Source organism: Erpetoichthys calabaricus, chromosome 17 (genome assembly GCF_900747795.2).
Source record: "Erpetoichthys calabaricus chromosome 17, fErpCal1.3, whole genome shotgun sequence".
NCBI classification, from domain to species: Eukaryota; Metazoa; Chordata; class Cladistia; order Polypteriformes; family Polypteridae; genus Erpetoichthys; species Erpetoichthys calabaricus.
Window position 1 is genome coordinate 75,887,189 of NC_041410.2, and position 6,356 is coordinate 75,893,544.

Consider the following 6,356-nt stretch of genomic DNA (forward strand, 5'->3'; position numbering starts at 1 on the left):
AAATTTTCGTCAATATCGCATTGAATTGTGATTCTGTGTTTGGACTTTCATCGTGACAACACAACGTATAAGTGCCCGTGATTGAATTTCGTTTCTTTCTCTCTATTAAATCAAATGACTTTTTTGAATGTTTGGCTCTGAGATTTGTAAATTGTCTTTGCCAAAGCTATTCTAACGGTAAACTGTTAACGTTTTAATATGAATGGCATATCAAGATCTCCTTTGTTGTCTAATGTTATCTGAGGGAGATTTACTACATTACCTTTCTTGGATACATCCTTCTTTCTACAGTAATTTATGTGGTGGAAGACCAGACGGTGTTAACGGTTGTAGTTATTCTTCGGGATATTGTAAGTTGATGTTTTCATCTTCCGCACGATCACCACCAACTGTTTCAGCATAGTCTATTGATACACATTTAACCAATCTGCCATGTAACCAATCAACATTTTTGCCGTTAATTTGTTTGACTTCATCGTTTCTTGGTGCTAGGATTGCCTGTGTACTCATTTTTACTGTTGATAACCCTTTGGGATGAAATTCTTCAATAAGATTTGGACATAATAAGTCTGTTTTGTCTTGATAGAGTAATATATTGCTCTACTCTCCCCTTTTGTATTATTAATTTGTAGCCTTTGTCAGAATGCCTCTAATCTCACAGACTTACCACTGTTTATAAGGTATCTATATATATAAAATCCCTGTGTGCGTCCAGGTGTCCGTGTGTGGGTGTCTTCTGGTGAAGTGCGCATGCGCGGGGCACGGTGCGATGCGCGATATTACTGTCAGAGAAAGTTAGAGGTGTTTTACAGAAATACAAGCCAGTATTACTGCGAGAGGAAATTAAAGGTACACAATACAGTGACGCATATTACAGCCACATATAAGCCAGTATTACTGTCAGAGGAGATTAAAGGCATATTACCGACGCGCACGCCTGCATTACCGCCAGAGAAAATTAAAGGTATATTACGGACGTACAAGTCAGCGGATGTACAAGATGGTATCCTTCAATAAGGGCCCGCACAAAAAGGCGAGCCTCAAAAGGGCGACTTCAATTGGGCGCAGCGAATAAAGGCGCTCATAAATAAAGATCTGCATCTTTGTTGCTCTTTACATATTCCAGAGCCATTTGAACTAAATTATCTACGAACGCCTTTATTCGCCGCGCTCAATTGAGGTCGCCTTTTTGTGCGCGCCCTTATTGAATAGAGCCATACAAGACAGTATTACTGTCACAGAAAATTAAAGACACACAATACATGGCGGCAGCCCACGAAGAACGGTCAGCTCAGCAAGTAAACATCAACAAAAGAAAGGCTGAAAGAAAGAAAAATACGACCAACAAAAAGAATGAGGTCAAAGTCCCTTGCCATTTAATATAGACTGTTCCTACTAATGTTTATGCACTACCGTTCTAGCGCCCGTTATTGTAACAGGCTAAATGACTAGTTATAGTATATAACTTCTCCTAACCTTCCCTTCTACATTTATAACCTCAGGCAATTAGGTGTAGTTAAAGACAAGCAGGAGTTAAGTTACAATTTAAACTATGTATTATTGATAATATTCAGAAATAATAACAATATGCAAAGTACATTTGAATATTGGCAATCATACAACCTGATTAAATGGTGATGTGTAGTTCAGGCGGCACACAGACTTGTTAGTTACTTAAAATGTCTCTAGTTGAGGCATCATTTGTGGTCAGCTTTCTTCAGAACAGGCCGCATTGCCTGTCTCAATATGGCTGCCAAGCTGTGCTCTTCATTGTGTTGTTCTTTTCAGTTCATGGTGTGAGATGGTCATTCAGCAGTTTGGTACGAGAGAGAGAGATAAAGCAAGCAAATTTATGGGTTTTCTGTCCAACCCCTACAGCCAATAGGGTGTCATGGTACTTAAAGGCTTTTGATACAAGCCAATTCCAAACAGCCATGCTTCAGACCAATGGGGCAAAGAACATCTTAACACCTGCCATCCCCCAAAACCATATGTTTAAGGTAAAGCTTGGCAGTTAGGCAGCCTGGCTTTGTGTGGGAGTTGACAGACTTCAGAGAAGCATTAGCCAAACTTGTTTCAGTCACTTCCCCGAAATCCTGCCATAAAATTCAAAGAGACTCAGTCCTAGTGGTGGGTTGTAAACATGAATGCTTCTCACTAATGTATCACTAATATTACATTGCTTTGCCTAAATTACAAATAAAGACATACAAAATATTTATCAACTTGTATGCAAAATTTCACATTACAACAACGTCTTTAATTAGGAACTTAAAGTGAGGAAAACAAAATTTACAAGAGCTGAGAGAGCAGGAACTGTGTTTATCAAAAGCATTCACACGAATGAGAGGTGAGAGTATCGTGTGTGTGGTTTTCAATGGTTGAGAGGAGAACGTGACTTGAAAAAATCTCATGGCCAAAGTCTTGACTCCCGGGACTTGAAAAAATCTTCCAAAAAGTCTTGTCTCTTTCGCAGGATTTTTTTATATAATAGAGAGATGTGGGTGCTTAAAACAGTAGTGACAAAAAGGAGATAAATCAGTTTCAGTATTTTCAGAAGGCAAAAACAAATAGATGCAGTAAACGTAGAGTCCAGTTAATCACGTGACATTTATCTTCTGACCACAGGAGCAAAAAGAGGCAGGCTTTGTGGTCATCTGCGACCGAGTTTCCTCACCTGTGCCATGGACACAGCCCCGCAGATATTGGAGACGGATGCTGCTGAGCCATGTCTGTTTCCTCCGATGAGTCACCCCGGTCACTTTAGGTTGTCTTGCATCTGTTTGTATGCCCTCTGGGATACAATCTTGAATTGTAACACTAAAATGTACTCAAGCAGGTGTTTAGAGGAATGCTCAGATCACTCTCTTCTTAAACTTTCCAGGGAGAAAAATGGCTTTCAGGTCTGCTTGGAAACTCGGATAAAATAAATGAAGTAGTCCATTTATTCCATAAGGCAGCAATTTGGTGACATGTTAAAACAGAATGTGTGGCTTCTGCGGGTCTGCTTTTCACAAAAGGGCTTGTTCTTTAAGACAATAGGGAGCTTGTGAGAGGCTCCAGGTGTGCAGCCCATCCTAAAATGATCGGTTCAAAGGCAAGCATGAACATCAGCCTTCATATTTGAGAGTATTACTTCAGTGATACCTCTTTTAGTTTTGAACAAAGAACACTTCCATTAATTCATCCAAGTAGGAGTTATCACTGTCATGTGGACAAAAAAGAATTCATCTGTTCAAAACAAGACAAGATAGGAGGAGGAGGAACTGTAGAAAGTGTCACTGCGCATGCAGCACTAAGTGCACAAGCTTCTGTTTTTAAAGCCACGCTGTCCAGTCCAGGGTCAAATGGTGGGTGAGCGTTTAACTCAGACAGCACCAGCTGAAAGGCAGGAACCATCTGTGAAATGTGCAGTAGAGGCTGAAAGGGCAAATAAAATGCTAAGATTATATGACAGTGACTTGAATATAAGTCAAGGGATGTTATGCTCAGACTATATAATGCACTAGTAAGACCACATCTGAAGTGTTGTGTGCCATTCGGGTCACCGCGCTACACCAAAGACATAGCATCACTTGAGGCTGTGCAGAGCAACTGGCCGCACGCCAAGACTTAAGGAAATGGCATACTCTGACGACTCTGAGAATTAAACCTGTTTAGTCTCAAGCCGAGGAGACTGTGTGGTGGACCTACTGTAATCCAGGTCTTCAAAATCCTCAAAGGCATTAATAAAGTTGATTCAACAGAATTCTTTAAGCTTAAGGGTCACTCTCGTATTTGAGGACACAAAAGGAAAAACAAGCATTGAATTTGAAAGAATAATATTTCATAGGCAGGCTTAAAAGCTTATAGAATACACAGGGCACACTGACAGAACTTCATTGCTGCCTACATTTATCATGGACACTAAAGAGGAGCAGCCATGTCAGGCTGTTTGATCATTAGCTGACAAGAAGATGGGAATACATGGAATATGTCACATGCAAAAATGGCACCATACAGGTATCATCAGAAAACTAAAGGCAGGATACACGCTCCCATCCATACACATTGGGCTAAGGTGGAGTTTGTTTCCTGCTTTCATTTCTTCGGCATCCACATCTCTGAGGACCTCAGCAGCAGCTTAACTTTTGGTGGAGGATAAAGAAATCCAGCCAGTCTCCTCAGATTCTGTTGAACTTTTACCACTGCACTGTGGAGAGCGCATCGACTAACTAAATCACTGTGTGCTATGGCAGCTGTTCAGGAAGGCCCTGCAGCGGGTGGTGAAAACTGCCCAGCATATCATTGGCATCCCACTGCCAACTATCATTGACCTGCAGCACACACGGTGTCTGCGATGGGCTAGCAAGATCATCAAGGATGCCTCTCACCCCAGCCATGGAGTATTTACCCTTCTTCCATCTGGGAGGCGCTACATGAGCCTTCGGTCCCGCGGCAGCAGACTCAGAAACAGTTTCTTTCATAACACCATCACCATTCTGAACTCTCAATCCTAACTACTGAATAGCTGTTTCTGGCTGCACTCTATGTTTATATACATCAATTCTGTACAAAAATATTTATATATATGTATATCATATATATATATATATATATATATATATATATATATATATATATATATACTAGCCATGTGCGCCCAACTATGTTGCGCGTGTTAAAGTTGTCTGTGAAGGGCTCCCTGTTTAAACGCGGCTGCCAGTCGTGAACTGGGCCCTTCGTCGCACAGCATTATGATTTTTTATAAGGGAAACAAAATTACAAAACAAAACCCTTGGACATTGATTCGATAGGAACGGCCCACTCGGAATCACTGTCCAAATAGTAATTATGTGGTGGTGAAGGAGCATTTCTGCTTCTCTCCGTTCACAGTCCGTCTCGTTTTCATGACGCTGTCGTTTCCTCTCACGATTTCTTCTCAACCTTTCTCCAACCTCGCAGGTTGCTTTGTGGCAATCCAAAGAGTAAGGAAGAACCAATGTTTCTTTCTTGAACTCCAAACGCCGACTGATGGAAAATCACAGAAGTGTGTCCGACTTATATACTCTGACTGCCGACTCCAAGAAGTGGGTGAACATTCGATTTGGACGAAGTGCTGCCAACGACGGTCGATAGAAACACAAAAAACCACAGTCTCGACAACGAAGCAGGTGTTGACGCCAGATGTAAACACAAAGAGTGCTATCGACAGTGTTTGTAAACAAAAGTAACAAACCAAGGTGTTCTGTATTCATCCAGTACAAACAGCACGTAGTCTCCTTTAGTTCAATCCTCTTTAATCACCACACTCCAACCTCATCCAACGATCCTCCCCTTCACTTCCTCTCCTCCTCCATCTATATATATACAGGTGGTACCCCACAATTTGACCCTAATCTGTTGCTGGACTAGGGTCGAATTGTGAAACGGTTGAATTGCGAGACACCATTTCCCATACAAGTCTATGGGAATTCAATGAATTGGTTGCAGGGCCAAGAAAAAAACCCAAATACACTTTAAACCTAAAAAAAGTACAGGAAAAAATACTGTAAAATTTAATTAAAAATTTAACTCACCAACCAACTCACCACCAACTCAAAACCATGAGTTGTAGACCTGCTTTTGTCCACAACTTTTTTTGCTCCCACAGAAACCTTTGCACCCAGAATCTGTTCCCTGTTTTTCCAAAAAGTTGACACAGTTGTCCTGGGAACACCATACTCCTTCGCAACATCCACGATTCTGGCACCTTTCTTAATTTTTTCACAAATTTCCTTCTTTTTTTCTATGTTCAGCCAAGTGTGCTTCTTCTCTGAACCACTTTTCTGTTCACTTTGCTTGGGTCCCATTTTGCTTTTGTGGCCCACAAAAAACTGCGCAAACAAGTTTCAAAGTTTCCGTTGAAGACAAATCAAGAAAATTACTGTGTAAAATTAAATAAGAGCTGCACAAAAACACTAGAAAGGTGGCTGAAGGGAGCAAAAACGCGAGTCGACTCTCCCAGGACGGCGCGGACATGTTTTCTACATCGCATTTGACGTTTTGCGTCTTTCAACCTGCACGCTGTGCAGAGCGCGTGCAGGTCAAATTGCGGGGCAGAGGTAGAATTGCGAGTCGACCTCCCAGAAAATTCGACCATCGAATTATGGGACGGACGAATTGCGGGAGGTCGAATTGCGAGGTACCACCTGTACATATATATATATATATAAACTGCTCAAAAAAATGAAAGGAACACTTTGTAAACACATCAGATCTCTTTGAGAAAAAAAATCCTGCTGGCTATCTCTACTGATATGGACTGGGTAACATGGTAGGAACAAAAGGATGCCACATCGTTTGATGGAAATGAAAATTATCAACCTACAGAGGGC